Raw genomic sequence first — 25,000 nt, 5'->3', positions numbered from 1 at the left:
ACACACACACACACATACACACACACACACTCAGTCGTCCACTCTCTCCTCGTTCCTCTTCATTGTCTGTCATGCTTTCCTTCCGAGCTTTACTATGAGAATTGATCTCTCTCTCTCTCTCTCTCTCTCTCTCTCTCTCTCTCTCTCTCTCTCTCTCTCTCTCTCTCTCTCTCTCTCTCTTCCCCTCCCTCTTTTTTTCTTTCTCTCCCTCATTCAGAGAGAACTCATTAACCTCCCATCTGACTGTGAGCTCAATAGTCAATCAGTAGGGCTCTGTGTTTGAGTGTGTGTGTGTACACACAGTGTGTGTGTGTGTGTATGTGTATCTGTATGTATGTATCTGTATGTGTATGTATCTGTATGTGTATGTATGTATCATGCCTGTGTGTGTGTGTGTGTGTGTGTGCTCGTGCCTCCATTTGTGTGTGTGTGTGTGTGACATACGTCATCCTGTACTTGGCCATGCCTAATCAGTCAAAGGCACAGACTTTGTGTGTGTTGGAGTGGCAGAGGTGTGAAGGAGGGAGTGACAGGATGAGAGGAAGAGAGAGAGAGAGAGAGAGAGACAGATAGAGGAGGTGGTGAGAGATGAAAAGAGGTCTGGAGGTGGGAGCGAGGGAGGAGGGAAGAGCGGAGGATGGAAAGGAGACGACACACAGAGAGAGAGAGAGAGAGAGAGAGAGAGAGAGAGAGAGAGAGAGAGAGAGAGAGAGAGAGAGAGAGAGAGAGAGAGAGAGAGGAGGAGAAAAGAAGAGAGACGAGTCTCCAGTGGAGGCTTTATTCTCCATCACAAAGACCACATGCCTGGGGAGAGAGAGGGATAGAGAAAGAAAGGAGAGAGAGAGAAGTGGAGATAGAAGGAGAGGCAGAGAAGAGAAGGAGAAAAACAGAAAATGTGAGAATGAGCTAGACCTACAGAGGTAAAGAGATTGAGATGGTGTGTGTGTGAAAGAAAGAGAGGGAGGGAGAGAGAGAGAAGATGGAAGTTGTGAGAGGGGTGAAAGAGAATGATAGGAGAACAAAGACATAAAGAGAAAGAGAGAGATGGAAAGAGGGAGACTATGAAAGAATAGCGGAGGTGCACGGAGAAACAGAGGGCTAGAGAGAGAGAGAGAGAAAGAGAGAGCACAGGTTTCTCTTCAATTAAACATTCACCTCACTTGCCCTGTGTGTGTGTGTGTGTGTGTCAGTCTGTCTGTCTGTTTGTGTGTGTGTGTGTGTGTTTGTGTGCGTGCATGAGAGAGAGAGATAGAGACAGGTTTTCTTTCTTTCTTTTTTTATTTATTTTTTTCTCCCAGAATCCAAGTGAACACACACACACACACCCCCCCCCCACACACACACACACACACACACGCGCGCACACACACACACGCACACACACAACCTCACTTCTTAGCCATGTTCCCCCTGCTGCAGCAGTAGTGAGATGTGACAAGTCCTCCGTAGTCGCGCCTTCATTTCCACCTAAATGTGTCGTGTGTATTTCTAGACTTCTCCAGCACCCTGTCATCCCCTGTTCTGGACTTCCTGTAAACGCATCTGGCTGAAGCTGAATGAGATTACTTAGATGTAAAACATGTTGCCATGTGGATGAGATGTTCACTTGGTATATCCGAGGGATGCACCGATTGTGGAATTCTGAACAGATTTTGATGCTTACGATAACAATTTGGCCGGCAACCGATGCGAATACTGATATTTTATTTTGTCTGTTTGTTTACTTTGGTTTTGTTGTTAATTATATTCTACAGAGGCAGGGAAACAGAGATATTCATTATGGGAAAAACTGAACACTTCAGGTCTTTCAGCCCTTCATAGCACTATCTCTGAATGTGCCAAGCATAACACAACATTTAGATAGGGCAGAATTTATGTGACATAACAGATACATATCAGCCATTGCTGTCAGTAGATGTCTTGCCATTCGCCACCAGTCTAAAAAGGCAAGTATCAGCTACCGGTGGTAGACTCACATATGGGGGTAGACTTACATATCCTTGTTTTATACAGAGCCTGACTTCCCAATCACCACAGACGGACGGACGGACGGACAAACTTTATTTAAACTTTATTTATCCGGAGGTAAATCTAGGCATCCAGTAGCTAATATGGCACACTCATACTCACATACAGACCAAGAAAGACACACACAACATTGTACTGATGGTAATACAATTGTGAGAGACCAGGTAAGTGAAGCAGAAGCTCCAAGCCTTTGGCAGATCTTACCCAAATCCTAACTTGCAGAGGCATGAGGAAAACAAAGGACAAACTAAGGACAAACCAATATCAAACCAAGAACAGACCAATGACAAACCAACATAACGACGCGTTCCAGTTTTCTCGTAAAATGACTAGTCATACGGAATTATGTCATATCCGTGTAAAAACCCAAGTTGGTTGCATTCCAGTTTTTAAAGGCACTCTTCACAGTTTTTTGACTTTTAACGTTTCCAAAATCATTTTGATGGCATATAAAGTCATAACATGACAAACTGCATTTCTACCATTGTCTGTGCGGCCCTCTAGGCGGTTACCGACCTAACAACTTTCTAGTTTTGGGTAGGAAACTGCTCCCCACCCCTTCCCCCTCAAAAATCAAATCACAAAAGAGCTGCTATGCTAGAGGAATTCAGAGATCTTTTTCTACAGATTGCTGTCTTTGCATTCCCTCTATATCATGTCGGAGTTATGTTCATACTTTGTTATTTCGCTTCTCAGCCAGAGGGGGACCCCGAGAGCAAATCTTGTTAACAAGCAACAAAAATGCTTTGTTAGCAATTATCAGTTGTTAGCGATTGCTACCAGATATAGCAATACCAGTTTGTAACATAGCATTACACAGTATTTTACACAAACAAACATCGTAGCAACATAGCGACTAAACTATTGTTTCTATGACTGATTTAATGGCACACAAATCTCACAAATTTAATGACACATGTTTACCCCTGCTGCTGAAAGTGAAAAAAAAATAGCAAAAAGAAACAATTTTGGAGTGCGACCATTTTTTTTTTTTTTTCATTTTTTGAGCTGTTAATGGGCACAGCCATCTTGGAAATTCAAACTCTGGGTACTCTGGGATCCAACAAGCTGATCCCTGAATACGACTTCAGGGAGCATTCCATTTGCAACTTCCTGTTAGTGACTTGGGAAAATTACTCGGAACCTGACTCAAGAAGACAAATGGAACACCTTATAAGTGCGTCGAAACTTTCTGTCACTTGCCCACGCACACCAGCGTTGAAATTCCCAGCTGAGAAGCATTAAAATTTTATTGAGTGGCGCCAATCAAAAATAGAATTGAATCACAATCTACTAGGCAGCGTCGAAGGGGTTCAGTGATTGATTCACTTCCTTCTCCTTCTACCACCATCTCCTTTGATATACGCTTGACTAGCATTTAAACTTGTGATTCAAAATTCAAATTCAAAAATTCAAATTCAATACTTTATTGCCATACAATTCGGTGCAAGTTGCTAGGGATTTGCTTCAGTGTGCTCATGACAGGACAAAGACATCACCATAGACACACAGAAAAAGACATAGAACAAATATATACATATATTTCCCACACATGATCACCGTTGACATAGGCAGATAAAAAAGAGGACACTGCTCACAACATACCTGGATGACAGTCCAGGAGGCTAAAGTGACAGGTCAGGTTAAAGTGACATGGTGCATAGGCAAATCCACAACTTTACAACAACTTCTGCACTCTAATCCTCTGCATAGTAGTGTTTATTGTTGTAGTAATCATTGTTACCCAAGGTCTCTTCTGCATAGTAGTGTTTATTGTTGTACTAATTATTGTTACCTAAGGTCTCCTCTGCATACTATTGTTTATTGTTGTAGTAATTATTGTTACCTAAGGTCTCCTCTGCATAGTATTGTTTATTGTTGTAGTAATCATTGTTACCCAAGGTCTCCTCTGCATAGTAGTGTTTATTGTAGTAGTAGTTATTGTTACCTGACATCTCCTCTGCATTCCTTGAGTGTTATTCCTCATTTTAGGAAGTGGTTTTGGATAAAAGCGTCTGCTAAATGTAAATGTGTAAATGACGGCCCTTTGTACGTAGGCTTTGAGTTGGTCAGCGAAGGGCCAGCCCCCCCGAGGGGATAACGGCAGGGGGGGCTGTAGTAGAGGAGTCCAGATAAGAGCCTATCCATCACCACTGGTCCGCCCTAAAACCCTCGGACATCCTAGGAGCGATGTAGCGTGATTGAGAGGTTCGTCAGGGAGCTTTTAAGTTCACTCTGAGCAGACCACTAATTAAGACAGTAACGAGCAGAGAGTTTAATTAGGTGAGCAGAGAGGTGGCTGGAAACCTCAGGGAGAGGAGTAGGGGAGTTCTGTGTATGTATGTGTGTGTGTGTGTGTGTGTGTGTGTGTGTGTGTGTGTGTGTGTGTGTGTGTGTGTGTGTGTGTGTGTGTGTCTGTGTATGTATGGGGTTATTAGTTTTAATTACCTGCAGTTGCTCTGCAATGCTATGGAGAGGTAGTTGGGAGGAGAATCACAAGACTCTATACTCTGTGTGTCTGAGAGAGAGAGGGGGGGGGGAGAGAGAGAGAGAGAGAGATGGAAAGATTACCTGGGAGTTCCACCAAGTGGGCTAATGCACAACACTGAGTGCAAGTTGTTTCTGACGAGCAAAGAATGCTGATTCTCCTCGCTGTGTGTGTGTGTGTTTCTGTGTGTGTGTGTTTCTGTGTGTGAGTAAGGTCAGCGTCTGATGGATGGCCCCGATATACACACACACACACACACACACACACACACAGGCATAGGCATGCTCACCGGAGCCTCACGTGACGCCCATAAGCGACCAATTCATCATGGGTGCTCTCAGCGAAGCTCAGGTTACCAAGGCGATGTCTTCAGTGGTGCCACGGAGACGGCTAAAGATCTACCCTCTTTCTCTCCTTCTCAGTCTCCCTCCCCCTCTCTCTCTCTCTCTCTCTCTCTCTCTCTCTCTCTCTCTCTCTCTCTCTCTCTCTCTCTCTCAATCTCCCTCTCTCCCTGCTCTCTCTGTGACTCTCTCATCCTCTCTGTTCATCTCTCTCTCTATCTCTCTATCTCTCTATCTATCTCTGTGTCTCTCTATCTCTCTATCTCTCTATCTCTCTATCTATCTCTCTATCTATCTCTCTATCTATCTATCTATCTCTCTATCTATCTCTCTATCTATCTCTCTATCTCTCTATCTATCTCTCTATCTCTCTCTCTATCTCTGTGTCTCTATCTGTCACTTCTCCCATTGTCCTTTGCCTCCCTCCCCTTATTTTCCTGTCTCGTCCATTACCTGGAGAACAAAGACCTCTCTCTCTCACACACACACACACACACACACACACACACACATATATATACACACACACACACACACACACACACACACACACACACACATATATATATACACACACACACACACACACACACACAGATATATATACACACACACAGATACACACACACACACACACAGATATATATATACACACACACACACACACACACACACACACACACACACACACACACACACACACACACACACAGATATATACACAGATATATATACACACACACAGATACACACACACACACACAGATATATATATACACACACACACACACACACACACACACACACACACACACAGATATATACACACACACACACACACACACAGATATATATACACACACATATACACACACACAGATATATGCACACACACACACACACCCACACACACACATCTTCCCCAGTCTTTTTTTCTTTGCCCCCCTCTGTTTCCCTCTTAAGCTCCTCAATCTGTCTCTCTCTCTCACTCACTCACTCACACACACACACACACACACACACACACACACACAGAGTGCTGTATAGATATGTTGGCCCTATTCATGTTGGAAACTGATAAGAGTGTTAGCGGAAGCTTAAGGCCGTCTCTAAACAAGGCTGTCCACGCTCCCTTTGGTGTCGAGAGCTAGCCGCCACGCCGCTAATCAAAACACACACACTCATCCATTCACACACACACACACACACACATACGTATATGTACACAGAGCACAGAATGAGAGCTCAAACACACCGTATAGGATTATACTGGATTAAGACATATCAGCGCCACAAAGCTTTGTGTGTGTGTGTGTGTGTGTGTGTGTGTGTCTGTCTGTCTGTCTGTCTGTGTGTCTTCAGTCTGTTTGAATCAGTCTGGCACAGATTCATGATTTCCATACGCTTGGCTCATATAGATGCTTTGGACTACAGAACAACAATCACGGCTGATGCAATATTGCGCCAATAACACCCAAGTCCTATCGTGTGTGTGGGAGTAGAGGAGCATTCTGGGTAAAGACGCATCTGGGCCCTCGGTGAGACGAGAGCATCATGGTGGTGGAGTGATCATGTGACACAAGTCCCAGCCGTGGAACGATGGACGCTGTGCTGTGGGATAAACACTTCCAATTAGAGGTTGTATCAGTGATTTTAGGCCCAAAAAAGGCCCAAACATAAAAGATCACATTCATCTGATCTTTCCTAACGCTAACCGCTAGCTGTCTGCCCCATAAGCAGGCCGTCAAAAAAACGCATCTCTGTAGGCAGCCTAGGCTCCGAGATCTGTACACAAAAACAATTGCTACCAACAAGCGTTGGCAACCCACTCAAAGACAAAATAAAGTGTTTCAACCAATAACCGACAAGATGCGTGTTTAGGAGAGTTTTATTTGCACGGGAGGGAGGGGGAGGGAGTAGCGAGCTAGCTCTCTCTTTTGTTTGAACATCAACAGAAGTGACGTATCCCTGCTATTGCTGATACAACCTATAGATAGATAGATAGATAGATAGATAGATACTTTATTGATCCCCAAGGGGAAATTCAAGTTAATTTTAAGACCCAGTGGTCTAGGACCTAGTCTACCCATGCATTAGGTTAGTTAACATTCATTCATTTAACAAAAACTTTTGATTTTGTGAAATGGTGTAGAGAGTCGAGTTTAGAGGTTTCTTTAGGAGCAGATCTGTCAGTCTCAGTGAGTGGCTGACTGGGTAGAGAAACTACTATCACCCCTAGTTCCATGCAGTGTGAACATGCAAAAAGTTCTAGGAACTACAAAAAGTCCCACCAGAGTGCCACCAGAGCCTCTGAATCAGTCCGAGTGAGTGAATGATGGGAGGAAAAGGATTATGGATTATGGCTGACTGATCAGATGGAGGTGAAGTGAAGTCCATTTCTGACTGTAGTTCTGGTTCTGGTTCCGATTAGGGACTAGGTCCAGCTCCAAGATTCTGGTGCTGTCAGGCACTCAAAGAGGAGCTGCCCTGATAGATTAGAGCAGGGATTCCCAAACTGTGGTCCGTGTACCACCGGTGGTACGTGAGCTTCTACTAGGGGCTACGTGAGATGAAAAGGGCAAAGTTGGAAAAGTGTTAAACATTATTATTTTTAAATCTTAAGCCTGTGTTCTCTTTGTTCTTTGTGTTTCATAATGTTGTTCTCCACACTGTTTTTTTAGTGTGAGAGCTCATAGACCAGTTGCACATTTTGATTTTGTTATCATGTAGGTAGGGCCGCTAATTAAACATGATGCCTGGAATGCGTCAATAGAATGTGTTGCGTTTTTATGTGTCGGATGGTGGGGGAACGCAAGCTGATTCAGGATGTAGAAAGTGGTCCGCGGGAAAAAAAGTTTGGGAACCGCTGGATTAGAGTGTTATGAGAAAATCCTAGAAACTTTTCCAACTAGGTGACTAGATTGTCCAATTGTGAGCCAGAAGTTGAGAGGAGTTCAGAAGGTTGTTGTTTGTTCCAGTGTTGCTCAGGATCTGTTGTTTGTGGAGGTGAGAACCGAGTGCAGTGTTCTGTTGGAGCATGTGGCAGCAGAACCGCATAGACACACAGAACCGGACTGGTGCCATGTAGAAGGTGATTGTAGTCTTTGGTCGGGATTGCTTCTTTATGCATGGAAGGAATGGAAATGTTTACATGGGCAGGGAATGTTTGCTCTGTGTGTGTGTGTGTGTGCACGTGTGTGTGTATGTGCACGTGTGTGTGTGGAATGTTTATGTTTCTGTACCTTTGCTGATGTGTATGTGTGTGTGTGTGTGTGTGTGCTGTTTGCATACTGATGTGTTTATATTTACTGTGTTTTGTGTGTTTGGCACGTGTGCATTTACTGTGTGTGTGTGTGTGTGTTTGACTTGGCCGCAGCTCTCATGACGGACAGGTTAAAGCTGTGCAGGCCACCTCTAGGCCAGGCGCGAGGCTCTGTTGCCATGGTGAGCACAGAATCCAAACTGCAGCTCTCCCGGTTCTCCCAGGCCTGCTCCCCGCTTCCTCACACCTGATTGGTGGACCGGCCCTGCATGGGATTGTGATGCGGGCTGTCAGCCGGCCAATGGGGCACCGCCACTGCTGTGGCTGTTGCTAAGGGGAGTTGCTTGGATAGGAGTCAGCTTGGTTCGCCCTCTTTCTTTCTCTCTCTCTCTCTCTCTCTCTGCTTGTTCTCCCCAGTTCCTCCTTTGCCCTCATTGACTCCCCCCTCCTCCTCCTCCTTCTTTGCTCTCTCTCTCCTTCCTTCCTTCCTCCTGCTCTCTTTCTCTCATTTTTTTTTTGCACTTCTACACGTGCAAAGGGGGAAAGAGCACATGTCGAAAAATTCACTGAATATTTCATGCTGCTCTTTAGTGTGTGTGTGTGTGTGTGTGTGTGTGTGTGTGTGTGTGGAGAGAGACAGAGAAATGGAGTGTGTGAAATGCAAGCACTGTGCATTGCCTATGCGCAGTGTGTCACGTAGACACAGCCCTTTTGAGTGGCCCCCAAGCCCAAGAGCTCCTGCACCCAAAGGGACTGCACACACACACACACACACACACGCACACACACACACAGTCCCAGAGGCCTAAAGCATATAGAGCTCTGTTGAGAATGAGGGGTGGCTGGTTTAGCCAAGACTAAATTCAGCACCAGCAGCAAACCGATAAACAACAAGAGTTGTGCAGTGGAACATCTCTTTCACTCTGCATCTCTCTCTCTCTCTCTCTCTCTCTCTCTCTCTCTCTCTCTCTCTCTCTCTCTCTCTCTCCTTTTCTCTATCTTTCCTTTCCATTTGTGGTGTGTCTTCCTGTCGTCTGCCTCTCTTTCTCCATTCCCACCTTTCCTGCTTTTCTCACTCTCACTTCCTTTCCTGTCCGTCTCTCCTCCTCTTTCTCTCTCTATCCACCCATCCGTGTGAGTAGTCGCTCTTTGATTTGAGCGCCTCAGTGACTCTTAGTGTACCTCTCAGTGTGTGTGTGTGTGTGTGTGTGTGTGTGTGTGTGTGTGTGTGTGTGTGTGTGTGTGTGTGCACGTCTGTGTGAGGGAGAGAGAGAGCTGAGGCTCAGAGGTGTGCACAGAGCGCAGTAGTGGCGTCTGCTTGAGAGTCATTACAACACACACACACAGACACACACACACACACACACACACACACACAGACAGACACACACACACACACACACACACACACACACACACACACAAAAAAACATCTGCCTCCTCAGCCCACTGTCTGCCTCAGTAATCCACTTCATCTGAGAGAGGGAGAGGGAGGAGTGGAGCACGATTGTGTTTTATCTGAAAACAATACTATTAGAGCAACTATTAGATGGGGAAGGAGTCTTGTAGTTTATGCATGTGTGTGTGTATGTGTGCGTGTGTGCATGTGTATATGAGTGTATGATATGATAGATGAGATCAAACACTCTGTCTGGATCTCTTTTTAACACATTTGTGTGTGTGTGCATGCATGTGATTGATGAGATCATTAGCGTGGGGGTGAGTCTACATTCAGACTATTTTATTTCCGAAAAACTTCTGGCTGTACATTTCTCATGAAACGGAGCCATTTGAAAACACTTTCGGCCCCATATTCATGAAACAGAGGCATTTGAAAACACTTTCGCCCCTGTATTCATTCGAAAACTCCAGCTTTGCGTTTCAGTGTGGACAGGCTAATCTGCAAACCTCTGAAAACGATGACGTAAAAAAACCCATGTTCCCTTCCTGGGTGAACCTTGTCAGTCGGACGTTTCTTGACCCTCTCATGTCTCACTTTGACTTCCACCACTACTAGCCTGTGAGAGAAAATGGAATCACCTGCCTGCGGTGAATCTCACATGGAGACCGAAAATGTTACTGACCTCGCCGTCTTTGGTAGCATCTGTAGTGCAGTTAAATTCTGCATTTCATCATGTTGACAATTGCCTTGTGTGAATGGTCAGGTGGTCTGCACTTCAGGTGTCCCCTACTGAGTATGTGCGGACAAGATTCCATAATTGGTAAACGTGTGTGGACAGCAATGGTATTTTAAAAGAAACAACAAAATGGAATAAATGGCCTGTGTGTGTGTGTGTGTGTGTGTGTGTGTGTGTGTGTGAGGGAAATTGGATGTGTGAGTAATTGAAGAGACAGTGAGAGTTATCACATGAAATGTCATCTTGTCTTGACATACACATTGATATTTCGTCAGTTTTGTGAAATGTGGAGGCTGTGTCAGACAGCAACACTTGCAGGCACCCACACGCACACACACACATAAACAAACACACACACACACACGCACACACACTTGCTCACTCATACTTTCACATACTCTTTCTCACACCCACACATTGTCCCCAAAGAAGTTCTGTGATGTGCCTACACTCAGGCTGGATACACACACACACACACACACACACACACACACACACACACACACACCTTCACATAAACACACACATACTGTACACACACTGTTGTCAGGCATTTTTGTCAGATCTTACTCACTTGTCACTTATTGAGCACTTAACTTCTTTGTCATCCACCTCTTCCACCTCTCCTCCCTTCACCCTCCTCTTCCACCTCTCCTCCTTCTCCTCCCTTCACCCTCCTCTTCCACCTCTTCCTCCTTTCTTCTGTCTTCTTTCTTGTCCTCCTCATCTCCCCCTCTCCTCCTTTCCTCCACCATCCCTCTCCTGCTCTTTCGTTCCTGGAGAGCAGAGGTGTTGAGCTGCACCGATCCTGCTCTGCATGTAGTTGCTCAAAACAACCACACAGGAGAAGAGAGAGAGGGGGAGGGATAGAGAGAGGGGGAGAGAGAGAGGGATGCTGAGTGATGAAATAAAGGTGCCGTGGGTGTGGCGGGAAGAGTGACATGAGGGGTGTGTGTGTGTGTGTGTTTGTGTGCGTTTGTGTGTAAATGGGTGCATATAAGCTGCAAGTTGTCGAGGAGTGGTGGTTGTGTTTGAGAACAAAACTTTAGGAAGAACAAAAGTTCAGTATGTTCTAGTTTTCTGTGTGTGTTTGGATGTGGTTGATCTGTGTAGATTTGCAAGAGGGTGTGTGTGTGTGTGTGTGTGTGTACGTGTGTACGTGGGCTAGCGTGTGTGCAAACAAGTTGGTAATAGAAAAGGACGTTAAGACAGAGAGATGGACAGCACATTGGGAGGGAGAGAGAGAGAGAGAGAGAGAGAGAGACTGCGTCTGACGAGAAAGTTTTCAGTGGGATGATTGACAGCCAGAGTCTTGCACTCTCCACCCCTTTGACAGATTGATTGACAGCCCACACAGACTCAGACTCCTCCCACACAGAGGAGAGAAAAAGAGCGAGAGAAAGAAAGTGAACTCTGAAAGAAAGAGTGAAGGAACGAGTGAAAGGAGAAGAGAGAAGGCAGAAAGAGAATGACTGGAAGAGAAAGAGAGAGAGAGAGAGAGAGAGAGAGAGAGAGAGAGAGAGAGAGGAGGATGGAGAGAGTGAAGGAGAGGCAGAGGGAAGAGTGGTGACACTTTTACAGATGATTGGTCTGTCCATCTCGTGGTGATGGAATTGGACAAACGAGACGGGGTGGGGGAGGGGGAGGTCAGACTGAGAGAAAGGACACATATAAGGCTGATGGAGCTGTACACACACATACACACACACACACACACACACACACACACGCATACATACGCTCTCTCTCTTTCTCACACACACACACAAACTCTATCTCACACACACACACACAAACTCTATCTCTATCTCCCTCTCACACATATACACATACACTCTCTCTCTCTTTCACACACACACATTTTCTCTCTCTCTCTCTCACACACACACACACGTTCACTGTTCACTTTGAGTTGACTCCTGCAACTTATGCTAATACATGAAGTACTGCAGTGTGTGTGTGTGTGTTGTAAGACTGCAGCATGAGTTGTAACATACCTCTTGGGACCTCCTTTGATTTTCTGCTCCTCCTAGTTGAGAGAGAGAAAGAGGGAGAGAAAGCATTTGAGGGAGAGAGAGAGAGAGAGAGAGAGAAATAAAAGCTAGATATACTGAGGGATACATAAAGAGAGAGAGAGACGGAGAAAAAGAGAAAGAGAGGATGCAGTGAGAGGTTGGGGAATAAGTGCTAGAGAGACTGAGGGATACAGAGAGAGAGGGAACAAGGGAGGGAGAGATACAGAGAAAGAAGAGGGAGAGAGAGAGGGTGAGGGAATAAGAGCTAGCTGATGAGTGATGGATAGAAAGCAGGCGGATGACAGATGGGTTTGATTCGTTCACCACATGAAAGAGCGAGTGTGTGCCTTCTGACAGAGCTTACAGGCTGCCACAGAGAGAGAAGGTGTGTGTGGAGGAGACGAGTGCAACTTTAAACACTCTGCTGACAGGACGCTGTAGACGAGTCAGATCTCACACTTTTCCCTGGAACACACACTCTCTCTCTCTCTCTCTCTCTGTGTCTATCACTCACTCCATCTCTCACAATCTCTCCCCATCTCTCTCTCTGCCTCTCTTTCTCTCTCGGTCATATCCCTTCTTATCTCTCCCTCTTTCCTTCCTGTGTCCCACCCTCTCTCTCTTTGTGTTTTCTCTCGATCTGTCCATCTGTTAGAAGTTCTTGTGCTGTCCTTCCGTGGACACATGTCCCTAACAAAGGCTCCTCTCCTAGTCCATGTGCACCAAGAAACATTTTTTTCTAGTGGTTGCTCTCATTCTCATTCTCATTGATCTATCTATCTATCTATCTATCTATCTATCTATCTATCTATCTATCTACTGTATCTATTCATCTCTCTCTTTCTGTCTGTCTGTTCACTCATCCCTTCTTTTGTCTTCTTTTCAGACAGTTCATCTTTCACTCCCTCACTCTGTTTCTCTCCTGCTCATCCCTTAGTGTTTTACTCATCCGCTCCCCCTATTCTATCTCTCCCCATGTCTTTCCATTCCTCTCCATCCCTTTCTCTCTCTTTCTCTCCTCCCCTCTCTATCTCTCTCCTCTCCATCTCTCTCTCTATCCCTCTCTCTCTCTTCTCTCCATCTCTCTCTATCCCTCTCTCTCTCTCTTCTCCTCTCCATCTCTCTCTCTCTCTCTCTCTCTTCTCCTCTCCATCTCTCTCTCTCCATCTCTCTCTCTCTCTCCATCTCTCTCCTCTCCATCTCTCTCTCTCTCTCCATCTCTCTATCCCTCTCTCTCCTCTCCATCTCTCTCTCTCTCTCTCCTCTTTATCTGCCTTATTCATCTCTCTCTCAGCACTCTGTCTGTCAGGCTACTGTTATCAGCAGCGTTCACTTCTGGGATTAGTAACTACCTCTCACTCACTCATACTTAACCCCCCACACACACATAAATTCACACACATATACACACACATTCTTGTTCACTCACACTTACAAAGACACACACACACACACAGAGAGAGAGTTATTTCCCTCTTCCTCTCTTCGTAGCTCCCTTGATATGGCAGTCACCCTGTTTTGTCGTTCTCTTTTGTGGTTGTCTCGTGTGTGTTCATCCCTGGTGTTGCCGCAGCGAGACGCCGTTGACGACTAGCCTAGTTGTGTCGCCGTGGTGATGCGAGGCGATGCATCCCATCCTGCCCCACATGTGCAGAATGATTGCAGCGAGTGCCGACACCATAGCCTCAACTGCAGTCAACTTCAAAAGGCTATGCTTGTCACACATCAACCTACTCTTTCTCTGTGTGTGTGTGTGTGTGTGTGCGTGCGTGTGCATGTGTGATGTGTGTGTGTGTGTGTGTGTGTGTGTGTGTGTGTTTATGATCTCATAGAGAGAGTCATCATTGATAAACGTAATCTGTGTGTCTGTGACAAAGAAAAGAGCCATCACAGATCAGCCTACTCCCTTTCTCTCTCTCTCTCTCTCAATTCAATTCAATTCAATTCAATTAAAGAATGCTTTATTGGCATGACAAGCTCCCTTATATTGACAAAAAAGCAGTTATACAATAAATCTGAACACATACATGACAGTAGATTTTCATAAGAATAAAATAAATAGGCAAAAGTAAAATAAAATGCAGTGTATGTGTGTGTGTGTGTGTCTCACTCTCTCTCTCTCTGTATATATGTGTGTATATATGTGTGTGTATGAGATAGAGAGTCATCACAGATCAGCTCACATCTTGACATATTGGCTGTTGCTTGTGTGTGTGCGCACAGCCGCACGCACATGTATGTGGTGACTAGTAACACATATATGAAAAACACATACCTATTATAGGTACCAGTAAAAACACACACACACACTGCTGTATAATGTTGTATTTTCTCCTTAATAAATGTCTTTCCAATGTAGTTCTCAGACAGAAGTGTGAGGGATGAGCTGCATGGGAGTTACACAGCGGAAGCGTTGGAAAGGAAATGTGCATAAAAAGAGACACAAATAAAAAGGTGTTTGTTTTTACAAGTGTGTGTGTGTGTGTGTGTGTGTGTTACTACACCTGTCAGCTGCCTAAACGGGCACCGTGTGTGGTTTTGTATTTAAGTCAGCACAGACACCTGTTTTTGCGTTGTGGGTAGGAACAGAATGGCAGTGGTTGAGTGAGATCGTTCCCATTCAGCAAGTGTCACAATAAGGTGTGTGTGTGTGTGTGTGTGTGTGTGTGTGTGTGTGTGTGTGTGTGTGTGTGTAAGCGGTTGTTTTCCTTCCCTTCTAACTGTCAGCCTGCTTCTCAGAATGAGTCTTAAGGTTGCTTCGCTTTTCTTTCTGGGGTGCACGTTCAGTTCCCCCTTCTCTATCCCTCTCAGGGAGATTCTTCATCTTATTATCTATCCCTCTCCATCTTATTCTCTATCCCTCTCTCTTCCTCTCCATCTTATTCTCTATCCCTCTCTCTTCCTCTCCATCTTATTATCTATCCTTTCTCCCTCCTTCCCCTGTTGTGGCAGATATTCAGTTATAGCTTCTAATCTCCAAACAAAAGCGAAATATTACTGCCTACACGTACACACACACACACACACACACACACACAGGCACACACACACACATACAGCCTTGAAAACTCTAAGGATGTGCCCTACAGAACCCATTCATGTGTGTAGTTGCTTTCAGCTCCAGTACCTTTTGACTGGGAGCTGTTTTCTACCTCTCTGTCTGTCTGTGTGTGTGTGTGTGTGTGTGTGTGAGAGAGAGAGATAGATAGATAGAAAACAGAGAAGGAGAAAGTATTTCTGTTATGGCCTCATTATTGGAAGAAACACCATTTGTGTGTGAGCTTCTATGTTGCGGGTTATAATGTCTTCAGCCCCAAACATTGTTTACATGTTAGCCAAGGACATTGTTTACGTGTGGACGTGCTCATATGGGTGTGTGTGTGTGTGTTAGTTATTGTGCACTATAGTGCCTGTACTTCTAGTTCTACTTCTACTTGTGGGTATGAGTGCTGTGCAGCGTGTGTGTGTGTGTAATTGCTTACTTTTGGTAATGAAGAGGCTGGTCTCCTCTCGTCCATGGTAGTCATTTCGATTGACCCCAAGGCTGATGACCTCATCAATAATGACCTCATTTGCAGGGGACAGGGGACGTAGGGTCAGGAAGGCCTCATGGTGGTGGAGGGGGGGGGGGGGGGGGGGGGGTAGATTAGTAGAGGGTGTGTGTGTGTGTGTGTGTGTGTGTTTGTGTGTGTGTATGGAGGGCACAATACGATTGAATGAGAGAGAGAGAGAGAGAGAAATAGAGGGAGAGATTGTTAGCCAGTTGGAGATGCAGCAGTTTGGTATCTTCATAGTCCACCCCTGGGACCTGATAGAGATTGTATGGTGTGTGTGTGTGTTTGTCATGAACTCAACCCATGTTGTTGAGTCGAATGTACTCTTCACATTATAAATTGTATTTATAAGCAAGTAATAGTAAGTAATCAGTATGTAAAGCAGATGATGTGTTATTGCAAGGTGATATAAAAAACAAACCACTCTTTCTCTCTATCTCTCTTCTCTCTATCTCTCTCTCTTTCTCTCTATCTCTCTCTCTTTCTCTCTATCTCTCTCTTTCTCTCTATCTCTCTCTCTTTCTCTCTATCTCTCTCTCTTTCTCTCTATCTCTCTCTTTCTCTCTATCTCTCTCTCTTTCTCTCTATCTCTCTCTTTCTCTCTATCTCTCTTTCTCTCTATCTCTCTCTCTTTCTCTCTATCTCTCTCTCTTTCTCTCTATCTCTCTCTTTCTCTCTATCTCTCTCTCTTTCTCTCTATCTCTCTCTTTCTCTCTATCTCTCTCTTTCTCTCTATCTCTCTCTTTCTCTCCACCTCCTCTGTTACCCCATCTTTCCTTCCTCATTTGTGGTTGGAGAAACAGAACAGGTGGTGTTTTCTTGCTCACATTCTTCCTCTCTCTCTCTCTCTCTCTCTCTCTCTCTCTCTCTCTCTCTCTCTCTCTCTCTCTCTCTCTCTCTCTCTCTCTCTCTCTCTCTCTCTCTCTCTCTCTCTTTCTACCTACTCATCCCTTTCTTTGACTGTACTATTTCTCTCCTGATAGCCTCTAGTGTGTGTGCATGTGTGTGTGTGTGTGTTGTCTGGAGCCCATGGAAACTTTAAACCCCGCCAGACTGGGAGAGGGGGGTGGGGGGTATAGAAAGAAAGACAATGAGCAAAGGAGGGGGTCGGGTCATCGGTGGGAGAGTAGGGGTAACTTGATCTTTCTGGATGGGCGACTCAATGGCAGGGTCACTTGCACAGACGCAGAGAATGAATCCATACACATTACACACACACACACACACACACACACACACACACACACACAACTCCCATACAGATAGTCATGCATTGCTTTCTCTCCTCGATTACAAATGATGCTACCTGGTGATGTAATCCTCGGCAACAGTAAACACTTATCATGGCAATGGTCTCCAGGAAACACTGCCTATGGAAATGTGTCTGATTCTATTGCCAAGGCAACGCTGACATGATATTCTGCCAGAACACTGCCTCTAGCAGAGAGAGAGAGAAAAGAGAGAGAGAAAGGGAAAGAGATAGACAAAGAGGAGATAGAGTATGTATGTTTCACATTTCAATATTTCTACTACAAGCAAAATCGATGGCGGCTAGGATATTTATGTGCCCCTAAATCTATAATATATCTGGATGTTATGTATACATATAGGGAGGGTAGGGAGGGAGAGAGTATAATCCTGAGATCTCTTCACTTTTGGATGAATGGATGAAAAGAAATATCAGTCCGGACATTTTCTTACTATTTCTTTAAACCCACTTGAACACAGACAACCTAATGCACAATGGTCGAGTCGTTACTTGTGGTCAGTCAAGAAATTTCGAAACCCCTATTTGGTTAATCTAAATCTCCTCATAACCCAGAACAGAACACCTTGCCACATTCATATTTCTCTGAGCTGGTGTCTGTGCAACATAGCAACATTAGGTATAGGTCTAATACTAGGGCTACCAATCCCCTCTCTGTCCCAACCATAATCAATGCTAAAATCAGTGCTAATGCTAATAATCAATGCTAAAATCTTTGTCACCAATCTGTCTCTGTATATAATGCTAACATTAGCACCACTGCTAATGCTAATAATCAATGCTAAAATCTTTGTCACCAATCTGTCTCTGTATATAATGCTAACATTAGCACCAGTGCTAATGCTAATAATCAATGCTAATATCTTTGTCACCAATATGTCTCTGTATATAATGCTAACATTAGCACCAGTGCTAATAACCTGCCCTGGCTGTCCTGTCCAAACCCTCTCAGGTGGAACCTCCAACCTTCAGAAAGTCAGTCAGTCGGTCACCCTTGTTTGGACCCTCTGTGTTTGTGACTGAGGTATGTGTGTGTGTTTGTGTTTGAGACAGAGGAATGTATGTGCGTGTGTGTGTTTGTGATGGAGGTGTGTGTGTTTGTGATGGAGGAATGTGTGTGTGTTTGTGATGGAGGTATGTGTGTGGGGGGGTGATTACATTAAACAGCAGAGTGCATCCTGTTCACAGTGCCATCATATGAATCAGTCTCTCGGTTAGGATGCGGCTAGATGTATAAGTATAAGTATATAAGTATATATACTCTTTTGATCCCATGAGGGAAATTTGGTCTCTGCATTTATCCCAATCCGTGAATTAGTGAAACACACACAGCACACAGTGTACTCACAGTGAGGTGAAGCACACACCAATCCCGGCGCAGTGAGCTGCCTGCAACAACAGCGGCGCTCGGGGAGCAGTGAGGGGTTAGGTGCCTTGCTCAAGGGCACTTCAGCCGTGCCTACTGGTCGGGGTTCAAACCGGCAACCCTCCGGTGACAAGTCCGAAGCGCTAACCAGTAGCCCACGGCTGCCCAATGCCAAACATGGAGGAAATCAAACCCACCACCCATTCCCCAGTTATGACCCCACCACCACCACACACACACACACACACACCTCTGCCAGGGGGGTTATGTTTTCACCTGTGTTTGGTTGTTTGATTGTTTGTGAACCTTGGTCTAAAGAAGGCCCCATTAAATTACTGACTCAGAATGTTAGTGAAAGTGAAACTAAATTATTGTGGAGTTATGCACTCTACTAAGGACCCTTGTTGTTTACACATGCACACGCACATACATACACATACATACACATAAGGACACAAATTTGACAGATGCAATAATCGCTCAGACAAGATTCAATCATGTGACCATATTGACAATAACGAAAAAAACAGATGTTACACACACACACACACACAGGGATGATTTGGGGGAATTTATCCAAGGCGTAGGTGGGCGTGCATTCTGGGTAAACTGAGAGTGAAATTTCTAAACCACTTGAGAGCAAGTTTGTGACGGCGGAGTTTTAAGTAGAGGCGTTTACCAAAACACAAAAGCGCATCAGCGAATACTGCTCTCGTCGAGACATGGCAAGGAAAACCCCCCGTCAGATGTCGCCACAGTTCACCACTCGGCAAATCTCCCTACACATCCCTATCCCAAGACACGGACCCAGTGTGTGTGTGTGTGTGATGTAATATCTTATCATGGTAATTTACAGCAAAGTTCCGACTATAAGACTATATTCTTATAAGACTACCTTTGCATAGCATTGGCATCCCACTAATGCTAGAGGTCATGTACAGCTAGCTACCTGTTCAGTGCTGAAGCTATGGCTGATCCGGAGAGCTAGGGGGAACCCCACCCAATCACTCACTTGCTGGAGTTGCTGTAGATGTGCTCCTCACCTACCTGCATAGTTGGGGTAGATTAGCATTTACCAGTGGGACATAACACTGGCAAGTACATAGTTTTGTGTGTGTGTGTGTGTGTGTGTGGGTGTTCCTCAGTTATCAGGGCGGTTGTTTCCCCAAAGTTGAACTACGATCATACCATAGTTGAGTTAGACTTACCGTAGTTGTGTGTGTGTGTGTGTGTGTGTGTGTGTGTGTGTGTGTGTGTGTGTGTTATGGTGAATAAGCATTATTCAGAACATCAATGCCATGCTAGCACTGTTGTGTTAAACGTTGGTGGTCCCAGAGTCCCTAGTGGGGGGGGGGGGGGTTGTGGGTTAGTAATGGATGTGTGTGTGTGTGTGTGTGTGTGTGAGTGTGTGTTGGTTGATTATATGCCTGTTAGTGGGTGGGTGCTTAAGTGTGTGTATGTATGAAGGTCTTTGGGTGTGAGATCATGTTCATGTAAGTGTGTGGGTGTGTCTGTTTCTTGTTTGAGAACATGCCCACAAATGTGAATTGAAAATGTGTGTGTGTGTGAGTGAGTGTATCCACACGTGTGTGTGTTGTGGTTCTTGTTTGAGAGCATTTCCACATGTATGCATTGAGTGTGTGTGTGTGTGTGTGTGTACATGTATGTACGTGTGTGTGTGTGTGTGTGTGTGTGTGTGTGTGTGTGTGTGTGTGTGTGTGTGAGATTTGAGCCAGCTTTGCCCCTGGGTCAGCCTGCTGGTGTGCCCAGGGGCCTGGCGCTCCCCCTGCAGCCTGGGGCTTTCCTGAGCGCCGCGGCCCCCGCATGAGTGCTGGCTCTGGGCCAGAGAGGCCGGCGGGCCTGCCTGTGCCAGACGCCGCTCCCCTGGAGGGCCGAGGAGGAGAGGGCAGACCGGAGGGACAAAGCTGGGCCGCTTCCAGCTCTCTTTTTCTGATTTCTTTTCTTTCTTCTTTTTTTTTTTTTAAACACGGAGCCTCCCTTTCCAGCTGGCATCAGGGAGAGCTTTCTCTCCCCTGTAATCTCTCTCTCTTTCTTTCTCTCTCTCTCCCTCCCTTCTTTCTCTTCTACTCGTGGTCTTTCTCTTGCTGTCTCACTTTTGTATTTTGTCCCTTCCTGTCTTTTTAAACTCTGTCTCTGTTGTTTCAAGCTGCTTTTCTGTGATTACTGCTTGAGTCTATCTCTCTCTCTCTCACACACACACACACACACACACACACACACACACACACACAGCATTACATTAGTGACCGCTGTGTGGCAGTGCACTGTTGTTCTGTTTTGGATACTTCTAGCATTTGTGTGTGTGTGTGTGTGTGTGGGCCACACAATATTTCTGGTTAATAGTGCTGGACTACCCCCTCCCCCTTACTGTAGTGGCACACGCACTCTATCCACAGACACACACTCACACACACACTCACACACGCACTCTATCCGCAGACACACACTCACACACACACTCACACACACACTCACACACGCACTCTATCCACAGACACACACTCACACACACACTCATACACGCACTCTATCCACAGACACACACTCACACACACACTCACACTCACACACGCACTCTATCCACAGACACACACTCACACACACACTCACACACACACACACTCACACACACACTCACAGTACCACCCACAGCGAACCCAGCCAAACGCCGCCCCCACACCACACACACACACACACACACACACAAACACATACCCCACCCCAAGCAGGAGTGGCACTCTGGCGACACACAGGCTTGTGTGGTCCCCCTTAGAGTGGATTAATTACATCTGCAGTCTCTCTCTCTTACTTACACACACACACACACACACACACACACACACACACACACGCATGCACACACATACAGAGAGAGAGAGAGACTGTTTCACATACTGTTCACTGTTTGTCACCTTTGCACGCACACACACACACACACACACTTACCCCATAGTGTTTTAATTACCCCCCTCCCCCTACACACACACACACACACACACACACACACACACACACACCCTTAACACACACTCACACTCTGTTCTCCACCCACAGTTCATAATGGTGAAAAAGAAAGTTATTTGTGCCGCACACTCAATTGTGTGTGAGCACCAAAGCCCACTAACACACTCCTGTAACATACTCTAACACACTCCTATAACATACTCTAACACACTAAAACACAAAGAACACACACACACACACACACACACAGGCTAATGGGCAGAGAGAAGTCAGGTCAGACAGATTTACCTCACATCTCATTACACACTGCTTTCTCATGAGTTAAGCCCACGTCTGTATCCTTACACACACACACACACACACACACACACACACACACACACACACACACACACATACACACACACACATAAAAACATGACACAGGCTGCTGAAAGATTTACATTCCAGTGTTATATGCTTTGGCTTACTGTGTGTGTGTGTGTGTGTGTGTGTGTGTGTGTGTGGATGTTATATGAGAAAACATGTTAGATGCCCATTGCAAATCATGATCTCAGCATCTTGAATTTCCCCTGGGGATCAATAAAGTATCTATCTATCTATCTATTTGAAGCAATGTGAATGTGTGTGTGTGTATGTGTGTGTCTACAATGTGATGAGAAGTTGTGTGCCTGCCTGTGATGTGATAAAAGGTGTCTTTGTTCATTTGTGTGTGTGTGTGTGTGTGTGTGTTCATGCACACGTGTGTGTGTGTGAAAGAGAACTCTTCAAGACACCATGAACTGCGGTGACCCCACTGGCCAGACATTCCCCTCCCCCTACCATGCCCCCTCTGGCTGCTTTAAGATACCCATGACAACACACACACACACACACTCCAGACACTATTTAGACTCTGCATGGCATTTATTACCCCCCACCCCCTACCTTGCCCCTCTCCAAAAGCAGCCTGGGGCAGTGTTTTTGCCCCTGTATGGAGTCTGGGCAGATTAGGCAGTTTTCTCTCCCCGGCATTCCTACGGCAAACTACTGCCCAATGAACTGTCCTCCAAACTACCACTCCCATTACCTTCCATAGCTATGCTTGACTTGCTCTCTTTGTTTGTGTGTGTGTGTGTGTGTGTTGGTGCATCTGCAAACCCTGAACTAATGGGGGTGGATTCCTTCTGCAGGATGCTAGCCCTTGTGTTTAAGTGTAAAAAATGGGCTTAGCCGAAGCCTTTCTAGTTTCCTGCACACAGGCGTGAGTCACCAGTTTTCTTCTGTTTGACTTTGGTCCTCCACATCCAACAGGGTTAATGTTTGACTTTGGTCCTCCACATCCAACAGGGTTAATGTTTGACTTTGGTCCTCCACATCCAACAGGGTTAATGTTTGACTTTGGTCCTCCACATCCAACAGGATTAATGTTTGACTTTGGTCCTCCACATCCAACAGGGTTAATGTTTGACTTTGGTCCTCCACATCCAACAGGGTTAATGTTTGACTTTGGTCCTCCACATCCAACAGGGTTAATGTTTGACTTTGGTCCTCCACATCCAACAGAGTTAATGTTTTCAGAGGCATCCCAAGGCCAATCTCACGTCTTTTGCATTTGCACATTGCATTTGGGAGTGAACGAAGAACCATTTGTGTTCTGCTGAGCTACCGTTAATGTGCTCTCACCAACCTGTGGGGCTGCTCGGTCAGGGCAAAAGTCATACTCAGCAATCATAGCAATCATACAATAGTTTTTGGTCAATATTGAAATCCCAACTATTCAACGTGATAACTTTGGAAGCATCCTGCCATTACTCAACTTTGAAGAAACGTTTTAACAGTGTATCTACAACGTTGTTGCAAAATGGTTCTGTTGATTGCACACCCCTGTCAACCCATGAGATTTAGTTCTCTACATGGGGAACATAACAGCGAAGTTTCAGATGCCCTCACTCTGGCCTGTAGGACACTTACTGGGTCTGCTCCTTGTTGTCTTAATTCCATGATTCCGCTGTACCTTATCTTACCCATTGCAGTCCTCTGATGAGCATTGGCTGTATCGTCAGCCTTACGTCAACACTTACAGGAAAGCTACACCAGGCGTGTAACTGAAGCATTCCGTTTGCGACGCGCAAAATCCATTTCGGAAAATTGGTCTCTTTTTTTCGAACGTACGCGCCGCTATCACGTCTGGTGTAGCTACTTCCATCGATTACAGTGGAATCGAATTGTTGCAGCAGACATTACATTACATTAGATTTAGTAGATCAAAGTGACTTACGTCAGCTATATTACAAGAGATCACATCGTCCTCGGAGCAACTTGGGGTTAAGTGCCTTGCTCAAGGGCACAACGGTGGAAGTCGGGAATTGAACCGACAACTTTCAGGCTACTGCATGCTAGCCCAGCTCCTTAACCACTACACTACCACCGCCCACTACGCAGACGCAACTCGAACGGAACGCTTCAGTTACGCGCCTGGTGTAGCTTTCCTGTAAGAGGTCACAGTCAAGACTCTTCCACTGTGACCCCTCCTACTGATTTTCATTTTAACGATAGTTTTGTGGTCTTCAAAAAGTGACTAAAGACTCATTCGTTCACCTTATACAGGGTTCCTACGCAGTATGGAAAACCTGGAAAAGTATGGAATTTGATTTTAGTAATTTCCAGGTGTGGATAAGTATGGAAAAAAGAAACAAGGGTATGGAGAAATATTTGTGTTTCCAGACTATTGCATTTGCAGTACTAATCACTTCACTCAGGTCATAATGAACCATTCCTACTGTTGTGCAGCTTAACTGTCAGTCCCCATCGTCAAGATACAACTAAGATACAACTAAAAATGACCCAGCTAAATGGACGAATATTAAGTGTTATTTTTTAATTCACTTCAGTTGTCCATACGTTTGTTTTCACCAAGTTATCCCAAACCAGAAGTGGCCGCAAAGTCGAGAATATGGTCAGAAAAATCTACCGAGAAGTTTGGAAATTTGAGTATGGAAAAAGTATGGAATTTTGAAATGCAAAATGTGTAGGAACCTCTTAATTGTGTTGAGTTGTGGTTCGTATATAATTATGGCTATTGTTATAATTCTTTTACATTTCATGTAGTCTGTTACTAATATTTGTATTTTATTAATAATATCAAGCTCTGTTGACTGAACTTTTGGCACCAGTCTGGTCATTTCCATGCGTGCAAAGTGTGGAGTGTGTGTGTTGAATGCATGCATGTGGAGTGTGTGTGTGTGTGTGTTGAGTGCATGCATGTGGAGTGTGTGTGTGTGTTGAGTGCATGCATGTGGAGTGTGTGTGTGTTGAGTGCATGCATGTGGAGTGTGTGTGTGTTGAGTGCATGCATGTGGGGGTTGTTGAGGGACTTTGAGAAAGTTCTTCAGACCCTGAGAAAGACCCGTACTCAAGTTTTTTTTCCTGACTTCAGTGATTCTAGAGAGCGCAGTGACCTTGCAGATAGTTATGCAGTGTAGGAGAAGGAGGTGCCGTGTGTGTGTGTGTGAGTGTGTGAGTGTGTGAAAGAGAGACAGAGCATGGGGAGTTAATCTTTATAATTCCACGGCGC

The 25,000-nt window shown here is 45.2% G+C and overlaps 1 protein-coding gene and 1 long non-coding RNA gene across 4 annotated transcripts in view; both read left to right on the top strand.

Moving 5' to 3' along the window:
• Nucleotides 1-1,128, top strand: part of LOC121689341 — a 21,051-nt gene extending 19,923 nt beyond the window's left edge. The window contains exon 4 of the long non-coding RNA XR_006024759.1: nucleotides 1,097-1,128. This is a non-coding gene — a long non-coding RNA (uncharacterized LOC121689341). The remainder of the gene's footprint in view (nucleotides 1-1,096) is intronic.
• A 784-nt stretch (nucleotides 1,129-1,912) lies between these two features.
• Nucleotides 1,913-25,000, top strand: part of kdm6ba (lysine (K)-specific demethylase 6B, a) — a 42,194-nt gene continuing 19,106 nt past the window's right edge. For all 3 annotated transcript variants that reach the window (XM_042069062.1, XM_042069064.1, XM_042069061.1), the window contains exons 1-3: nucleotides 1,913-1,917; nucleotides 5,976-5,978; nucleotides 7,993-8,002. The gene's annotated coding sequence lies outside the window, so the exon portion shown is untranslated. The remainder of the gene's footprint in view (nucleotides 1,918-5,975; nucleotides 5,979-7,992; nucleotides 8,003-25,000) is intronic.

Source organism: Alosa sapidissima, chromosome 18, assembly GCF_018492685.1.
Source record: "Alosa sapidissima isolate fAloSap1 chromosome 18, fAloSap1.pri, whole genome shotgun sequence".
NCBI lineage: Eukaryota > Metazoa > Chordata > Actinopteri > Clupeiformes > Clupeidae > Alosa > Alosa sapidissima.
Note: the sequence above shows the minus strand (reverse complement) of the source record. Positions and strands in the feature narration are given on the sequence as shown.